Source organism: Anolis carolinensis, chromosome 2 (genome assembly GCF_035594765.1).
Source record: "Anolis carolinensis isolate JA03-04 chromosome 2, rAnoCar3.1.pri, whole genome shotgun sequence".
NCBI classification, from domain to species: domain Eukaryota; kingdom Metazoa; phylum Chordata; class Lepidosauria; order Squamata; family Dactyloidae; genus Anolis; species Anolis carolinensis.
The window spans coordinates 307,363,065-307,383,450 of record NC_085842.1 but is presented as its reverse complement, the minus strand read 5'-3'; the positions used below and the strand labels follow the sequence as shown (position 1 = coordinate 307,383,450).

General features: G+C 40.4%; 1 long non-coding RNA gene across 3 annotated transcripts in view; it reads right to left on the bottom strand.

Moving 5' to 3' along the window:
* The window catches only part of LOC103279524 (uncharacterized), a 67,627-nt gene that overhangs the window by 28,073 nt on the left and 19,168 nt on the right, over positions 1 to 20,386 (bottom strand). For 2 of the 3 annotated variants that reach the window (XR_010003645.1, XR_506849.3), the window contains exons 1-2: positions 6,481 to 8,561; positions 3,379 to 3,502 (exon numbers count right to left, since the gene is read on the bottom strand). This is a non-coding gene — a long non-coding RNA (uncharacterized LOC103279524). Of the gene's footprint in view, positions 1 to 3,378; positions 3,503 to 6,480; positions 8,562 to 20,386 lie in introns of those variants that run through there. The other variant, XR_010003646.1, reaches the window with a different exon arrangement.

The following is a 20,386-nucleotide window of genomic DNA, read 5'->3' as shown; positions in this document are numbered from 1 at the left end:
ACAAAGACTCCAACCTTGACCTCACCCAGGAAGGCTGTGATTATTCTTCTCTGAGGGAAAATGTACTCAAAAAGGGCTGCAGTGTTATAGAGAAAATTAGTGGTACTTGAGTAGATTTGTTACGTGCCACTGAGACTGGGATAATAAGAAAACACAGCTTGATCAATGGGAAAATAGGAGGTATAAAATTAGGACATTGTTCTTTAAATAAGAAATTTGCCCCACAAAATGATGTTGCAAATTTCTAGTATTGCTGTGAGACAATGAAAACCATCCATACCCAGCACTCTTACATTTGCTGTGCTTGCATACCTTTGCTAACTTTGCTTTCCCCTTTTCTTTGGTTGCCTAAATTCAATTTCTAAGCACTCAGCTAAAATTCTAAGTTACCGCAGCACAAGAAATTTGCAGAGTGAGGGAAACTTTCATTTGGGAAGGATCATAATTCCTATCAGGGAGACAATGTCCTTCTTCTCGCTCCCCATCTGTACTCCTGATTCTACCACTTCTTTGCTGTCTGCAAACTCACTTGCCTTTAACAGACAAAAGTAATCCATAAATAACAAAAACAACAATAAAGGCAACCAGATGGAAAGATTCTTGAACCTCAAAGAAAAGGTTCAATTTGGGGTTCAGTTTGTTTTTGTTCGGTTTGGTTGTTCGAAGGATCAGGTTGGCATGTATTTAACCCAAACTAGTTTGCTCATCCCTGGGGTAAATACAGATGCACACAGAGATAAATATATGGGCCCTGCCCCTAGATAAATATATAGTCCCAGCCCCTGTTCCCTGCAGAGTTGATAACAAAACTCCCACTCATTTAAGCCTCATTATAGGCTTATCTTTTTCTTCTTCTTCTTCTTCTTACAGTATAAATCTAAGTCATGCTAAGAGAGCAATAGCAAACCTTGTGGGAGATGACAGGCTTCTAAACTGGGCTTATCATTTTATTATTTGGCTATAATACTGTAACACTGTCATTATACTGTAAGGAAAAGGTGTGACATTTTATACTTTCTTTCTCCATCCTAAACAACAAAACCACTTGTTGTCCCTTTTTTTTACCACTCTCCATGCCTTCCAAATAAATTGGTTATTTCTTGTGCAGAAGGTTTTCTGGCATGTCTGTGTTTTGGCAAGGCATTTCCCATGGGCCAGGCTGGAAGAGACAATTTCTCCTGTGAAACAAGAACAAAAAGGATTGGTGACAATCTCAATCTCTCTTTATCCTTTCCCAGGATTGCTGGTCTTCCTCTTCTTTGTAAGGGCAATTCTGTGCCTGCGGCTTTGAGGTGTGTAAAGTGAAACACTCCTTTTTGGTAAGCAAGGAAGCCAAAGAGGTGCCAAGGGAAATGAGGGAATGAAAACCACATACAGTTTAGCCAATGTGAAGCCAGCAAGTATTCTGATGAGTTAGATATTGCAGTTTAATGCTAAGCCAGCGTGCCATGGAGACGGAGAGAGATGTATGAAGCTCTGGGTGACTGAAGGCTATTAATTTTAAAAGTGTATTACAATTACGGGAACACCTGTGCTACAGAACTTCGAACTGAGCCACCGAGAAACTCCACAGTTCATAATGGCCCTCAAAATATCTAATTTCATGGTCGCAGTAGGTTGCCTACTGCTTGCAACTTGAACAGTGAAAGAGAAGTAAAAATACAAGCCTTTCATTTGCTTCTGGGCTCCGATGGGGGTCTGCAAGTGGATGTGTGTCTGTAGTTGGCGGGCAAGCTTTTTCAGCCCTATTTTATGTGAGTTTTAAAAAGCTGTTCATTATACAATGGAAATTAAATGTATTGCTTTCCAGTGGCTGCTGTCATGTCGGTAGGGATGTGAATACATTTTTGAATTTAACCTGAATTTTGAAGAAGCTAATAAAAACGTTGAAACTTAGCCCATAGATTCACCACCTCCTCAGCGGCTGCCCCTAGCATCTGGAAACCCCTTGTCAGAGAAGTTAGGCTGGAGCTTCCCTACTTTCTTTTTACAGACAAGTCAAGACTTTTCTGTTTCAATAAGCTTTCGGTGAGTGATCGTATGAGACCTGTCTCATCTAAATAATGCTAATTTAATGCATGTCTAATTATATGTATGATTTTTAATCTCTTTTTAACATCTGTATTTTGTGAATTTTAACCATGTGCTTTTAATTTCTGGTAAGCCACTTAAAGTCCTAAACTGTGGAAAAGGCATTGTAGAAAAGGAGGAAGAGGAGGAATCCTAGAATAAAGGAGTTTGAAAATACCACAAGGGCCATCCACTCCAACCCCCTGTCATGCAGGAAAACACAATCAAAGCATCCCTGACAGATGGCCATCTAGCCTCTGCTTAAAAACCTCCAAAGAAGGAGACTTCACCACCCTACAAAGCAGCATATTCCATTGCCAAACCACTTCTACCATCAGGAAGGTCTTCCTAATGCTTCGGTGGAATCAGGAGGAGGAGAGTGGTACTACTAAATCCCAGCATTTCTTTGTTGACATGGAAAATACCAGCGATCACTGGAATCTAAAGACATGTGCCAGTAATACAACTAAAAAGGCTGGATAATAATGCAGGCCTAGGAACTCTTTTGTACTTTCTCTAGACCTGCTTCTTGGTTTTCCTCTTTTTGAAATAAATTGGGAACAGTTGTAGGCCAGAATGGGCATACACTATGGGTGCAATATAAAAGAAAGCAGCTATGGATTTTCCCCATCTAAGCCCCCACACAAACCTGGGAGAAATCTCTTCCAAAGGTTCCTCCCATTCCCTAAGCTACTGTGGAAGAACATGCGGGTCAAGGACAGGTCTCCACAACCAGCTGTGCACCCACCGCCAAGACACTACACCTGGAGGACCATCATCCTCAAATTACGAGGGATCACATAAGTAAGTAAAGTAAATAAATACAAAGTAATTGCATAAGAAACTTCGGTCATTTGAAATAATATGAAGATATCAGTGCTTATGTAATCATTTTATATTTGGTTATAGGAACATAACCAGAAACTCCTGCAATTCCCTCCCCTGCTCACCACCAGGCACCAATGGCCACAGAATGGGGATTTCATTGATTCTATGGTAGGTCCAGTCTGGCTTTGCTAACTGCTTGGGGAAATGGCAACTTTTACAGCAACCAAAAATAAACATACCATGTGTAGGGTTGATGTATGTGTGCATGTTGCTACTGACAGGATGCCAGCCAATGAGTCTAATCTCATTGGTACAGAGACAAAAATAATCCAAAACATAATCAAGGAAAGGGCAAAAAAGACAGACAAGTGCTAAGGGCTTTGTTAGACGTGTGATAGGACCTAGCAGACTATAGACCAGAGTAGTCTCATTCCAGACATATAGGATTACTGTAGGAAAGGTCCTTTCTTGTACACTTACCAAATTAATTGTTGTCAGAAGTAAGTCTCAGTTGCCTGCTGATGCATCCATTCACCTTTTCCCCAATCACTTTTGCTTCTTTGAAGAGGTGAATGGAATAGATTTTCCCCCCGCTGATGACTATCTGTAGAGAGGAGGGAATGAGAGATCTGTAAATACAGATCTACAAACCAAGGTCCTTGTACGGACAGTCACTGATGTTACTCTTGTTTCACGGGTTATTTTAATTAGTCCCTCAGTATTATCCATAATCCATCACACAGGCACCTGCTAGAGGGAAAGCTTTCTGTATAAAGTGGACCAAATAGTCTTGCATCACAGCTGAAATGAAGGTGAGACATTGATCAAAGAACTCTGTTGCATTGAGAACTTAATTCAAAAGGCAGGCTCCATGTCTATTAAAAATTCAAATGCAATAAATAAAGAACCAGATCAAGAGTAGGAAGATATCTTTGTGAGTCATCTGGGTAAAGATCATAATTGAATCTGTTCACGTAGATGAAAAACCCTAGTGCATACAAAAGCAGAGAGGAAGCAACAGCGAAGCCTTGTAACGCCACCTACTCAAAGAGACAAGATGGAATGACTCCTACATTTCAAGAATTGCAGATGGGAACTTAGTAAGCCTTGCAAATCCTTTGTACTTTTGTGGAGGAGGGTGTCAAAGACATTTGCATGAACTTCCTATCTTCTTGGGAGTTTCAGAACATACTGGCACAACATAGATGACTGTGTTGGAGGGATGGGTGCATAGCAGCATCTTAGAGGAACATACCAAAAGGACACAAGGTCCAAAGTTAATGCAGATAAAAAACCTCAAATAATCAAATGTGTCACAATTCAGTTTTTCAGTTCACATTATTCCAGAACTAATAAATGCATAGAATAGGAAGAACTATGCCATGTTAGATTCATAGTAGCTAGCTACCTAGATAGGTGCTGTTCAAGATATCAAACAGTATTCCATACTTCCCCAATAGTTAACATTTTTAGCATTATTTGGCAAAAACTGGATTTGGTATTTTCTCCATACAAATGTCTAAACAGTGTGACTGGTGGCTCTCATATCATTAGGTGGTGAGTTAGTCAAAACTTTCCCAAACACTTGATAGAGTTATCCAAGGTGCTGGGCTTATTTGAGGGGTAGGGTTTAGTATCATGGGCATGTCCTTTAAAGTTTTGACTAGAAACTGGAGCAGATCTGCTTCCACACTAACTTTAGAAGCACCCGTTTCCGAACTATGTCATTTCTGTAGATAGATCATGTGTAACAGCCAGTTTACCAGCTGTTAGGATTTTGGGGAGTTGAAGGCCAAAAATACTTGGGGACCCCAGGTTGAGAACCACTGTCGTAGTCCAAACATGTGAGCTCAATCAAACTCAAAAGCCCAGGTTCCTGCTGAGATTAAATTATTTTTGGAAGAGATCCAACCCCTGCCATTTTCCAGCAGGTTCCCAGGTCATTCCAGAAACAGAATATAAGGACAGTACTGATGCGATTTGGGAACAACTCTAGATATGCTTTGCTGCTCTATGACAAAGGGGATTTCTAAATTTATTCTAGATTCCATATTTCACTTAGAAAACTTGGCCAAATGATATGGACTGCTTTCTGGCTCCACCAAAACATTGTTTTTTACTCATCTAAGGTAAAGGTAAAGGTTTCCCCTGACGTTAAGTCCAGTCGTGACTGACTCTGGGGGTTGGTGCTCATCTCCATTTCTAAGCCGAAGAGCCGGCATTGTCCGTAGACCCCTCCAAGGTCATGTGGCCGGCATGACTGCATGGAGAGCCATTACCATCCCGCCGGAGCGGTACCTATTGATCTACTCACATTGGCATGTTTTCGAACTGCTAGGTTGGCAGGAGCTGTAGCTAACAGTGGCCGCTCATGCCGCTTCCGGGGTTTGAACCTGGGACCTTTCGGTCTCCAGCTCAATGCTTTAACACACTTCACCACTGGGGCTCCTTTACTCATCTACCATAAAGCAAATAGAAAATAACTCTGTCTTAGAGCAGAAATGATGGCATTATCTCTCTGCACACACACACACAAATACATGTTTCTTGAGTCTGGTTGTAGCTTAAATTCTCACAATATCATATAGAAGGGAAGATGAATATTCTTGGAAACATCATATTGCCCTCTTATTATGCAAAGTATATTAGCGTGATATGGCCTTTAATATGCAATACCCTCATCCTCAGCAAAAGACCTCTTCCTGGTGGAGGCAAAACAGCTAAATAGGCTTGTTTCCATTGGACAAGAGTGCATTTTGAGTTTCTCCTTGGCACCATGGCTATGAAGTATGTAACAATGGGCACTTACATTTTAGCATTATAGAACACTGCCGCCCCACCCAACCTACAACTGCCATCTAACACAAAGAGCACATTCACCTCACTGTTGGGAATCTGGCTCTGTATGCTCTGTATGTTTCTGGGTTTTTAAGGGGTACAGACAAGTGTGAGCATTACTTTTTCGAAATAAGGCAGAAAATTAGTAGAAAAATGGCAGCAGTCATCTTCCTTGCTCCATCAACTCTGCCAAGGACAAAGTGCCACATGTTTGCTTCTCTTTCTTTCCCAGAGCGATTGGTAGCCAGCTATTCCACCTGGCTGCTTCAGAGTGAGTAATGGCCACTCTGTCAGCCTGAATGAGGGACCAGCTGCTATTTTACTCCTTTCTCACAGATCTGTCTTCTGAAGTCGCTGTTTGACCTGATCACTCCACATTTGTGAAAGAAATTATATTTGCTTCTCCCATTGTTTCTGCCACATTTTCATGTCACAACTTTCAGGGCAGTCGTCAAGGGAGGTGCTGCATTCTTAAACACTGTTTAGCACCTTTGGCAATCACCACCACCACCACCACCATCATCTGTGACATTACTACCAGCGCTCTCATTACCAAGGCACCACTATCAGAATCAACAACAACAACATTGTATTCAGCAGCAGCAGCAGCAGCAGCAGCAGCAGCATTAGTATCATCGCCTTCCACATAAGTGCCCCCATAAACACTGCCATACAATGCAGTTTCATAATGCAATTTACCTTATAACAATATCACCTCCATCACTTTACTATGTCATGTCATACCTGAAGAAACAGAATGGGAAGAGCTTAGTCCACATTATAGGCTCCTGTCACAGTCATAGGAAGCAGAGCCTGAGTCTTCATAAGCTGACCTTGAAGAGATTGAGTTGGAGGCTCAGCTATTTTGTCCTTTGAGGGCTCAGACTAAAGCTAGAGCAACCAAAGTGCAGACAAAGGTGTGCCCTGCCTTAAAAGGAAAATGCCATGATAATAACATCATCTGTGCTGCAGAACAATAGTTCCACTGTCTTCATCGTGATAGTTCCTGTTTTCTATTTTTCTCAGTGTTGGCTTGTTTTTTGGACTTTTCCTTTTGGTTACTCCCTGAGTGGCTTTTGACCCTGCTTGAAGCATGGATTGTGCTTTAGGACCAAGACTACTTCAATAACACATCAATTCTTTCCATTCTTCTTTGATTGATTTGGTTGCTGATTTGTTTCCGAGCTTGTCATATGATACAGGACAATGACTATTATCACTACCACTATCATAATCATTGCCACATTCTCCTCCTCTCCCCCTTCCCTGTTAATCTTAACTATCTATACCATGTTTATTACAGCCACTATGGTCCTCACCACCACCACCATTCCCATTCTCATCAGCATCAATGTTATCGACACCACCACCACGATCATCACTCACATCACAGGGAGACAAACGCCATATTTTGTCTGTGGAAATGACTGAAACATTGAGGTCAACATGCAATCCCAAGTCACCTTTGATTAAAGCTATCACTTTCTCACATGTTGGCAAGGAAGTAAAAAATCAGGCTTCAAATCATCAGTGAATACAGATGGAGCCACAGCTTAGCACTGTAAACAGAGGTAGAGAAAGCCCATTTGATTTACATTTTAATACAAAGTGACCTAATTCACATTTCCCAAATGAATATAGAGAAAGGAATGCAATTATCGCTCTTTCTTTGCACTCATTCAAATTTTGTGATGCAGCTATCTGATTAAAGGAGTGTGCAAAATTGTGTACATGGGGAAAATGTGCACAAATTGATCTATTAGAAGACATGTATGCAAAATCACGTACTTTAAAAAGAGATGTGTATTTTACATATTTTAAAAAGAAAAGGCTGATTCAGTGAAGGGGGGAATTGTGAGAACAGGATCAAGCCCTTGCTTTCCCTTCCAATGTAATTCCAATTCTATTTTTCAGGGCTATACAAGGTATGTGCAATTCTAGCTGCTGGGACAAACTGGAAGTGTGTGTGTGTGTGTGTGTGTGTGTGTGTGTGTGTGTGTGTGTGTGTGTGTGTGTGTGCAGCATGGGTGGGCACACATAGTTCCCCCTTGGCTGCTTGGGATACTCACTTGGAAACCTGATTCTGTTCACGTCTGGCCCTTAGCAGGATCTGGGCAAAAGGGAATGAGCAAAATTGATTTTTTTTTCTCAGATGGAGGAAGACTGTGGAAAATCTGCAGCAACAGAGATTCCACTGCTCATGCATTTCTTTCCTATATTTCCTCCCTCAATCAGTACCAATGTATGTTCTTTCTATATAGCTCATTGCATTTCTAAATGCAATGTATAAATGAAAGCCTCATTTGGTTGTTGTTGCCAATGTTATTCCTATTGTTGTTAATGCTGCATGCTGCTGCTCCTCTCTCTCTGCCCTCTGGTGTAGCAGCACAGGCTGCAGTGATTTCAGCAAATCATTAGCAACTCCCTTCTCTCTGCAATAACTTGCACTGGAGCCATCCATCTCCTCAAAAATTTATTACAGCATATTGAGGTTTTCTCTTAGACTGTTCGTAGCCAATTCCATTTGAAGGCAATCAAATCTCAGTGGAAGACCCCCACTCCGTATTGATGTTGCTTTGAAATGTTTTTTCCCCTTATTTCATTCTTTTCCCTTCATTTTTCATCCTTTGGGTGTGTTGCTGTGCTTTCTCTGGATTCTGTTGGTGAGCTAAATGTAGTCCAAACAAGGCACGGGATAATCAGTCCCCACTCAGGGCACCAGGATAGATGAGATAAATGGAGAGGTAGGTACAGACAGACAGTCAGAAAACCCTAGGATGAGCTAGTTGAAAAGATACACTTTCCATCTTTTCTTGATATAGGTTAAACACATATGTTATGAATTTTCCAACTCACACACAGCTGTATTATGAAATGAATGAAATTCTTCTGTTACAGACTGTGTACCTCTCTCCCTTGTTGGCATGGCAGTACCCCTGGTGCCAAGGAAACCCAGAAACAGCATCCAAGATGCCCGATGTCACATGGTGTTGCCCTGTCCCAGTCAATTATGTTTGGGAGAATGAGATAACATGTCTGGCTTTAGGAAAGTACTGTCTAATCTGCTGCCTTCTAAATTCATAGGTCAACAATTGTCACCATCTCTAGCCATGGGCTTCTTAATCTAATCCCAGCATCAGCTATTGCTACCAGAATCAGATGCAAACTCCTTGTAAATGTCTTGGTGACTCTTCTCCTTTTAAGGAAGGAGTAAAAACAAGAAATAAGAAATTTACAAAGTAGTTCACTACCCTTTGAGACAGTTGGCCAACTGCCTCAGGTGGTAATTTTGAGTATGTGTGTTATGGCATGCCCACAGCACTTCCTCCCAAACACCCAGCTGTAACCCTTTCTCATAGGAATGCCACTACATCTTCTAATCTAGCATATTTTAGATATTTCTGATGACCCAGTCCACTACCATTTAAGTAAATTCCAAACAGCTTCTGTATAGAAAAGTGGGTGGGATCTTGTTATTTGCCTCAGAAAGCAAAAGGCCTTGGACTTGGTCTGCTAGGGAGTGTAGTTTGTTGGGAGTGGTGATGATGTATGCTGAGATCAAGGAAGGAGAACATCTTATGCCTCCCACCCTTGTAAGGTATATTTCCAAAGTAGCAGTACCCCTCTTGATCCACTTGGTAAAAAATATTCAAAATATTTTTTTGAACTAGGTCTTATATTGACTAACAAAATAAAATCTCAAAAGCAAACTTTTGAATTCTCTACATCATTCTAGATGGTATGAATATAGAGATAAAGAACTTCACATATTAGAAATGTAGCTGCAAGTTTTGCATTAAGGCTTCTTTTCAAGATAGAGATTACAAAGATCACAGAATAGTAGAGTTGGAAGAGACCTCATGGGCCATCTAGTCCAACCCCCTGCCAAGTAGCAGGAAATTGCATTCAAAGCACCCCCGATAATTAATTAGTCTTTGCTAGTTGCCAAAGGAAAGCAGAGGAGCAACAGTAAGCGAATGACCAAGAAAGGAGACAGGTGAGCAAGTAGGAATTCCAGGCAAAGAGGAAGAAGAGGGGTCTTGGCCATCCAATCTGACGGCTCAAGGAAAGAAATCACGGAGAAGATCTCCTGGTTCAAGATGTGGAGAAAGAGCAAGGAGGTTGGAAAAAGTCTGCAGCAAAGCCAGTGGGGGAGGATACCAGCTGACATCTTTGGATGATAAGAAACAGCCACCCTCAGCCTCTCTTCTTCTGTCATCCCAGGAAAAGCCAAACAAGACTACTAACAACACAGTTTCCTTGCCGATTAAGGCTTTTGCTCAGGAAACAGACTAAATATTCTAAACAGCAGCTGTATTGAAGGGTGACATTGGCGGAGGTCTCTCAGAGACCAAAGCAATGACATCATGGTTCATGTTTGTACTGTACTATACAGTACAGAGGAAGGCATAGTAACCCCCCTTTGAAAACTTTATTACCACAGGAACTCTATGATGACATTATCCAAGTGAAACAAGAGATAATGTCAGGATGCACTCAATGAGAAACTGGAGTAAAGCAGGAACATTCAAAACTGTTCAACACATGGAGACATGGAATGTGAGAATCATGAATCATTGAAACTAGACATAGTAAAGCAAGAGATTGGACGAGTGAACTAAAGTGAACAGGAATTAAATATTTTTAATCAGATAATTACACAGTGTTTCACTCAGGAAATGAAAAGCTAAAAAGAACTGGAGTGGCATTTATAGTGAGGAGAAATGCAGCAAAAGCAGTCAAAGGATATAATGCAAAATCTGATCAAATTAGATTAATAAAATTTCAGGGAAACCTCATTAATATGGTTGTGAAAGCTGAGCAGTAAAAACAATTCATGTAAGATGTGGTGCCAGAGAAGAGCTTTATAGAGAAGAAACCATGGACTGCTAGAAAGGCAAATAAATGGGTCCCAGAGCAAATCAGGCCTGAAATCTTCCTAGAAACTAAGATGACTAAACTGAGGCTGATATACCTTGGACATATAATGAGAGCATTTGCCTCACTAGAAAAGACTAGAAGCAACTGGTACAGTAGAAGACAATAGGAAAAGGGAAATCCCAGATGGACTAAATCAGGGAAGCCATGGCCTTGACTATGAAAGGCCTAACCAGGGCTGTCAGGGATAGAGAGATCTTTAATTCATAGGGTCATCATAACTCTACTTGAAGGTAACTACAACAACACAAAAGATATAGCAACAATTAAGTTACATCTGGCCCAGAGCTTCTAATGAAATTAAATGTGGTAGACTGGCCATTTATCACCAATGAACCAGAGACAGAATTATAATTATATCATATCATTATCATGTTTGTATATGGAAATTGGCCTCAGACCAGCAATCAACAGCAATGATGCACAAGCGACCACTTTGTATTGTCCTGATTTAGCTATCTGAGAAGCAGCATCAGTGGTTCATTTTTGTAACGATAAAGCTTGCTGGTTATCCAGATTTCTGAGTTCACTAAAATAAAAACAGCCATGTTTTCTTAATTTCAATTTGCTACTTAAGCAGAACAAGAAGGCTAGAGAGGCAGATCTGGCAAGCACCTGGGGTTTACGTTTTGAAAAGGGGGAATATAGCCCAACTATTAAGTACACCCCCCCCCAACACACACACACACACATACATACATACAGCCCAGTAAACTACTTCCTTTGTAGGCAAAATTCTCAACCTAGCAAAAGCATCTTCAGTGTGATTTGGACCTCTTCCTTTTGTTGGTGAAAGATGAGAAATCACATAAGAATAACCCGCTTCATCCCCTGAGGGCCTGGTTTGTGGATAACAAAGGCTTCTATGATTGCTGTGCTATGGAGCTGTTTGTGGTGCTGAAAATTCCACTTTAGAGGAAGTGTGTTCAAGGAAATGTGTTCAATCTGTTAGCTGCATTGACAGTTATCAAAATAACAGTATGAATTGTCCTCTTACTCTTCCCCAGTATAATCACATATATAGTATTAACATTTTTGAAAGTAAATGATAGCTGATCTATAATGGTTTTTGCATTTACTGTTTCTGTAGTTGCCAGGCAGCACAGCTTAGTATATGGCAGCACGTAATAGGTAACTGGCAATTGTATTTATTATTTTGACGGTACCTGAAAATGTACTTGATAATGTCTGACATGTTTGACAGCCAGCATCTTCATCTTTCATTGACACCAAAGCAATCAAGAGATGGCAAGTCACATGTACTCACATTTGGGGATGGGGTGCTTCACAATGTGAATTTGAGCTTTGTATTAAAAACTCCACATTCAGAGACTGGTGAGACATGTGAAATTGCACTTCTCATCTCAGTTTCAGGATAGCTTTCCAAAGCTTTGAATAGCTCTGAACATTATATGATATTCCATCCAGTGGAACCTTTCCAATGTATTTATCTGTGTCACCTATAATGTCTCAACTGGGTCTTACAGCAAAGTGGTGATTTCTGGGTATTTTGCTATAGATTGTCAGAACTTTTCATAACAAATTGTTTAGCAACCGTAACAACAAAATGCTATCCAGATCCCACAAACTATTATATTGTCATAACCCAGGAGGTCAGCAGAAGGTTCAATAGAAATTCAGATGCCAAGGTCCAATGATGACAGTAGAAAAAAGCAGTAGGCTCAAGTACCACCAGGGATCTGGAGATCCATGAGCCCAGACCAACATGGTCACCTGCTGAACCTAGTGCCAGCATTGGAATAGGACGCATACACACACCGTTGTGAAGAGATTCACAGCACTTGGAGCTAGTACACCAGCTACATGATCCTCTTGAGCTCCAGAAGAGACAAATGAATGCTCGGCTTCACTCAAAATGTTCATTCTTTTATCCAGCTACATTGTCAAGACACCTCAGAGCTGTCATGCTTGTGTGTGGATGTGCCTTCAAGTCACTTGTCAATGTATGGCAACCCTATGGATTTCATTGGGTTTTCTTAAGCAAGAAATTCTCAGAGATTATTTTGCCAATTCCTCCCTCTGAAATATAGCACACAGTGCCTGGTATTCATCCAAGTGCTAACCAGAACTGCCCCTACCTAGCTTCCAATATTAAACTGTGTCTGGTGCCTTTAGGGTATTTGGATGCCTATATCCTCCCAAAATTAATCTTGGATGGAGGGTCTTGATTCAAAATGGCTTTTGAAACAAACACTTAAAATGTTTCTAACCACTCTCTGTCCCAGTCTCTGCATGCCATTATTTGTTTGGAAATTGAATGGGGGGAGGAGTAAAGAACGGTTAAAAAAACGAAACTGTCAATCACATCCAGGATTGATTTTCAAACAAAATTCATGAGATACAGCCTGCTGCAGTGATTTAAAAAAGTGATTGTTTCACTTCAGTTGCCTACTTTAAGTCTTCTTGTGAGAAAGGATGGGACATAAAAAATGCGATCTTGGCCAGACTTGCTGGCCCAATGTACTCATTTGGAGCTTTGAAACTTGGTCTTTCTAGTTTCTCTTGCTATCATGTATTACTTGGCTTAGTGTAGCATACAGTGTTGAAAAAACAACAACATTTGGAGTAACCAAGAATTACTTTTCATGTGGAAGCAATGTGAATTTAGCTTGTTGTTATGTGCCTTCAAATCATTGCTGAATTATTGTGATATTTAGACAAACTTAGGGGCCAGGCTGTGGCGCAGGCTGGTAAACAGCTGCTGCAATAAATCACTCTGGCCATGAGGTCATGAGTTCGAGGCCAGCCCGTGGCGGGTGAGCACCCGTCAATTAAAAATAAAATATAGCCCCTGCCCGTTGCTGACCTAGCAACCCGAAAGATAGTTGCATCTATCAAGTAGGAAATAAGGTACCACTTATAAAAGTGGGGAGGCAAGTTTAACTAATTTACAACGTTGGAATGAGGAAGTGCCATCAGAGTGGATGATGAAGCAGCTGCTCCCCCCTGTGGCCAGAATCGAACATCCCCTCAGGAGAAGGTTAAATTGCCTCTGCGTCTGTCTGTCTGTCTCTGTCTCGGTTCGATGTGTTTATGGGCATTGAATGTTTGCCCTGTATGTACATAATGTGATCCGCCCTGAGTCCCCTTCGGAGTGAGAAGGGTGGAATATAAATACTGTAAATAAATAAATAAACCTATTGTGTGATTTCCGTGGCTGAGAATGTGATTTGCCTAAGTCACCTCATGAGATTCCATGGTTGGGCAGAGACACAAACTCTAATATCCAGAGTCATGGTCCAGTCCTTGAACCATTACATTTGCTGGCTCTCCATGAGCCCAGCCACTTAAAATTTTCATCTCAAATTTCTTTAATTCTAAGTCCATGTCTTTTACACTAGGTTACAGTTATTCACTTGGGGTCCTAGCTTTTTAAAAATAATAATAATAATAATAAAGTAGATTGACAAACCAGAGACTTGCTCACTCTGGGCTAGCTGAAGCATTGGAAGGTAGCTTTGTATGGAGCATGCTTTGTGCTTTTCACACCGCCTCCATTCTCCTAAGGCAATGGAAAATTGGCTGCTCCTCATCTCTGCTCTGTCAGCTGATCTTTATCTCTCACAGCCGATCAAGCAGCAACTGTAGAGGAACTGTGTGCTCTCAGTGAGGGGCCTTTGGCTAGCAGTTCATTAATGGGGCTCATCAGGCATTCTTCAGAGATGCCTCTCAGACTAAGCAGTGGCTGTGTTCTTTAGTAGCTTCACTCTTGGCTGGCATGTCCAGCAGGAATGAGGAATTGATCAAAAATGTGTCAGAGATGAGCTGAAAGGGCTCATGGAAAGCATGCTGTGGAGCAAATAGAAGGGGTGGCATAGATATCCTAGGAACTCCATTCCTATTTGGGGCTTTAATCACAGCATCTTCTCAAATTAACTTTTGTGTTCTTTCTTCTACATAGCAGAGACTAAAAATATCTAGCAATCTCAGTTGCGGACAATATTTTTCACTAACAGACATACAATTGCAGCTTGACAGCATGCGTGAAAAAGATCTTGGAGCCCTCATGGACAACAAGTTAAACATGAGCCAACAATGTGATGCAGCAGCAAAAAAATCCAAAGGGATTTTGGCCTGCACAAATAGGAGTATAGTGTCTAGATCCAGGGAAGTCATGCTCCCCCTCTATTCTGCCTTGGTCAGACCACACCTGGAATCACACTATGTCCAATTCTGGGCACTGAAATTTAAGGGAGATGTTGACAAGCTGGAAAGCGTCCAGAGGAGGGTGACTAAAATGATTAAGGATCTGGAGAACAAGCCCTATGAGGAGCGGCTTGCAGAAGAGAAGGCAGAGAGGAGACATGATAGCCATGTACAAATACGTGAGGGGAAGTCATAGGGAGGAGGGAGCAAGCTTGTTTTCTGCTGCCCTGGAGACTAGGAAGCAGAACAATGGCTTCAAACTACACGAAAGGGGATTCCACCCGAACATTAGGAAAAACTTCCTAACTGTGAGAGCTGTTCAACAATGGAACTCTCTGCCATGGAGTGTGGTGGAGGCTCCTTCTTTGGAGGTTTTTAAACAGAGGCTGGATGGCCATCTGTTGGGGGTGTTTTGAATGTGATTTTCCTGCTTCTTGGCAGGGGGGTGGACTGGATGGCCCATGAGGTCTCTTCCAACTCTATGATTCTATTATTCTTTCTTCCCTCTCAGCTTATGCCTGACTGGCTCTCTTGACCTATAGGATTATTAAGAAGTCCTCAAGATCTCTCCCCAGAGTAATATTGTCTCATAAGAACAAAATTTGAGTTGTCTTTGATGGCCCTTAACTTTTCTATGCCTTGTTCCAGGTATGTCTTTGTCCTGAATCCTGATGTATTCATAACCAATACAAGGACTATGGGAACTGATGTGCATCACAGGTGCCCAATGCATGTCCAGCACAAATCAGAACATTATCACATATCTAAACAGATGTGTCTATATAAGAATGTTATGATTCAAAACATCACTCTGAATAGGCTTCCTTATGATCCACTATAGCTATGTTACCTATGTAAATTCTTCATGGGAAACATTTTTATTTCATCCCATGTTGACTATCCCTCTCTGATAAAGAAGAACAAAGACCAAGTGATGTCGAAGGCTTTCATGCCCAGGATCACAGGGTTGTTGTATGTCTTTCGGGCTGTGTGGCCATGTTCCAGAAGTATTCTCTCCTGACGTTTCGCCCACATCTATGGCAGGCATCCTCAGAGGTTGTGAGGCATGGAAGTGACTTCTTGGGAAAGGGATGAAGTCTGAGACTAGCAATCTACTCATGGTTTTCTTCCTCCTCCTCCTTTGAACTTCTACAAGCTTTTAGGCTTCTTCAAATCTGCAGATATCTTCCTCTTGTGTTTGAGTTGTGTCATGTTAACTACTTAAGAACAAGCCTGATGTTCATTCATATATAGGTTTTATATATATATGATATTTCCCAAGTAGCCATTCATTATTTGGGAGATAGTGAATGGGGCCATTTGGACTTGAATTCAACTTAGCACTTATGCTTAAGTGTCTTGTTGAACCGAAGCCTGGAAGAGAAGTGGGGGCAGAAAATATACTTCCCCATAAATAAAGAAAATGTAGCTGTGGTGGACAGAAAACCCAAAAGCAAGGTGAGGAGAAGGACAAGGAGGCAAAGGAGAAGGTCAGAACAAGGGTAATTAAGGAAATGCACCAAAGAGAAATTATACAAGAGAGGATTAGAAAACTACAATTGGTGTCACTTCCAGGAGGCATAAATCACAGGTAGTTGTAAAGCAGATAGCAAAGATGTGATGGGAAACCCAGGGATGTTGCAGCTGGGATATGAACTTGAAATACAGTATGTCGGCGAAAAAAAGAAGAAGAAGAAGGGGGAGAAATATAGGCCGGATGATTTATATGCTGTCATAGGCTGTGTTGGGGAAGTGGCAGTTCCAGTCCAGGCAGCTCTTGGGAGACTATAACTGGAATGCTGCGTTCTGGTCTGAGCACATCAATAGCTGAAAAATAGCGACAAATAACAAAAAGAGCCACGAGGCAACACACTGCCCAACATTACTGGGAGGGTTGAAAATACATAACGGGGGTCATTAGTGGTATGGGAAAAAATAGAAAGAAATGTGGCCAGAGGGCATACATAACATAATTGAAAGAAAGCAGATTGGCAAGTGAATTTGTTCAAAGGATGTTAAATCTTCCTCTCTTTGGAGCAGTACATATTAATACTGAAGCATTTATGCCATTGTTCTTCTAGTTTATTCATGTTGCTAGCCCACGGCAGGCATTCAGGGGGGTAGAACTGGGGGGCTGCTGGGTTTTTAGCTCCTGGCCTTGTTCCCAAATTCCAAAGTTCCTAAGAATCTAATGTCTCTCAATATAATAACATAATAATAACTTTGTTTTATATCCTGCCTCCATCTCCCAAAGGGACTCAGAGCGGCTCACATGGGGACGAGCCCAGCAACAACATAGATCATCATCATCATCGTCATCATCATCATTTAATTACTTATTAATCGCCCTCCATCCACAATGCTCTAGGCGATTTACAAGATAAAATTGTAAAGGATAAAAATATATACATACAAATATTGATAAAATTAACATAGATTAAATGCTCTAGTAAAGAGCCAGGCCTTAAGTGCTAGGGTAAAAGCACAATCCATAAATTAAAACAATGTAACCATAAAAGTATAAAACGACATAGGTAAAAGGTAAAGGTTTTCCCCTGACATTAAGTCCTGACTCTGGGGGTTGGTGCTCATCTCCATTTCTAAGCCGAAGAGCCGGCGTTGTCCGTAGACACCTCCAAGGTCATGTGGCCGGCATGACTGCATGGAACGACATAAAACACATCAAATACATCAATGTGTGAAATAGACTTGCCACCTTCATGGAACATGTGTCCATCACACATATTTTAGGTGCATGTGTGCCTTGCCTATTTTTACAAGTCTACCTGATGCAAAGGGATCTCCCATCACCTTAGAGACATACAGATAACACATTTGGTAGCATGCATCTGAGGGAGAAGACTGAGTGCATTGTAGAATTAATACAGCTTGACACCAGTTTAACTGCCATCATTCAACGCTATGAAATCATGAGAGTTATAGTTTTACAAGATATTTAGCCTTCTTTGCCAAGGGGTGTTGCTACCTCACCAAACTACACATTCCATGATTACATAACATTGAGCCGTGGTAGTTAAATTGGTATCAAACTGCATTAAGTCTGTGGAGTAGATCTTCCCTTAGTGTATGAAAACTTATGTTACATTCTTTCTTTCTTTCTTTCTTTCTTTCTTTCTTTCTTTAAATTATTAACATTTTTCCATACATATATAAAAAAATCAAAGAAAAATTAAATGGGGTGAAGGAAGGGAGAAAGAAAAAAGAAAGAAGAAAAGAGAAAAATAAATAAATAAGTAAAAATAATAAAAAGGGGGGATATATAAACTGAAGATATAAAAAACTGAGACTTCCGGTCATCCTCAATGCAACATTTTCAATCTGTTCTTCATTCTTTACACAATTATTTCCTTTTTTTTCATTTTACCTTCTGGTGTATATTTTTTCATATTTTGTTTGTTTATTTAATTCTTGTTATCTTTTGTAATATATTCCTCTATTAGGTTCCAAACTGTTTCTTTTTGTGGTCTTCCTTACTGTTTCATCATTAGATATGTCAATCTATCATTTTTTTTATTTCTAATAGTTTAATCAGCCATTGTTCTAGGTTGGGACTTTCATTTTGTCTCCAGACTCTGGCATATACGATCCTCGCAGCTGTTAATATATAGTTAAAAAAAAATTCAGTATTTTTCTCCAATGTCATATCTGTCATTCCTAATAAGTATATTTCTGGTCTCATCTGGAAGTTTAAATTCAGTATTTTTTGTGTCTCTTTGTAGACGCTTTGCCAATAATCTCTCACTTTTGTACATAACTACCATATGTGATAAAAGGTCCCCTCTTGTTTCCCTTACTTCCAACATTTTGTATTTATATCTTTGTATCATTTTCCTAATTACATTCTTTCAGTTAGTCTCTAAGGTGCTACAAGATCCCTTTGTAGAAGGGGCCTTCATTGAAGGGTTCTAGACTCTCTCTCTAGTCATCTGCAATGGAAGTGGTGCATGGCAGAAGAAGGTGGGCCGTGGCCAGCATTGTTAAAAAGCATGTTGCCAAAAGGAATATGGTTTCTGACTCTCACAGTCAGTTTTGCCAACTTGAAACATGTTATTGTGGGATTTGTGTATTGGTAGTGTTTAAATGAAAATTGTGTCTTGCCTGTATTGCATACTGATTGCATCATCCAGAGTGTAACATAGTCTGGAAAGAGTTAATTACTGAGAAGCTGTGATGTCCTTGATGTGTGGCTGGAACCAGGGAGTGTCCAGACACAAGTGTGTGTGCATTGCTGATTGCATCAGTTCTGTTCTGTTCTGCTCTGAGTTGAGTTGAGTGCTGTCTGCTGAGAGTCAAGTCCTGTGTCAGTTGTCTACAAGTCTGTATGTATTGATTATAACTGCTTTCAGTAAAACTTGTATATAGTTTTACCACCGTCTCTGTCTTTCGTTCTGTGTTCCACTGATTCCATCCAACTACTGCTGCGCTGCTTAAATTACTCTGACAAAACAATCTGGTATATTGTCATTCATCAAAGCAAAAAAAAAAACATTTTAGAATCTTGAAGCAGAAGATTTCCAATGTTTCTCCTTAATGGCCTTCTTCAAAATTTGCATTCACCTTCTCTCCCCAAAACTATAAACTGAGAAACAACTCTATATGTATGAATGTGCCTTCAAGTTGCCTGTCAACTTGTGGAAATTCCAATAATTTCATAGGGTTTCCTTAGTCAAGGAAGGTAGTTTGCAATTGCTTTCTTCTGCAATGCAACATACAATGCTTACAATTTGTTGGTGGTCTCCCAACTAGTGTTGACCCTTCCAATATTAATAGGTATCTGGTGCCTTTAGGATATAAATAGAGTCTCACTTATCCAACACTCGCTTATCCAACATTCTGGATTATCCAACGCATTTTTGTAGTCAATGTTTTCAATACATCGTGATATTTTGGTGCTAAATTCGTAAATACAGTAATTACTACATAGCATTAATGTGTATTGAACTACATTTTCTGTCAAATTTGTTGTATAACATGATGTTTTGGTGCTTAATTTGTAAAATCATAACCTATTTTGATGTTTAATAGGCTTTTCCTTAATCTCTCCTTATTATCCAACATATTCGCTTATCCAACGTTCTGCCGGCCCGTTTACGTTGGATAAGCGAGACTCTATTGTATATATATCTATATCTATATATATATGAATAAAAAGACAGAGAGAGGGTTATTTAAAATGGGATAGGGATGACCAAGATCTCAAAACACAATGACTAATACTATAGCAGAGCTCTCTCCTTCCCTCTCTCTTTCACACACACAAACGACTTATATGAGAAAGGTTTTTTTCTCCTTCTTTGCTGAGACAGGGAGAATTGGCTCCGGGAGAATTGTCAAGAGAATTGTTGGTCAGCATGCAATTGTATTGTTCGAGGGTAATTGGCACAGTTTTGGGGAATAGGTCAAAATGGCTAGAAACAGGAAGGTTGTACAATATACAAAGAAAGAACGTATAGTTGTAAGAGGGTTATTATATAGAACACTGTTTGGTGTAGGATGGAGGTTGACACAAAACTGGAGGGGGGAA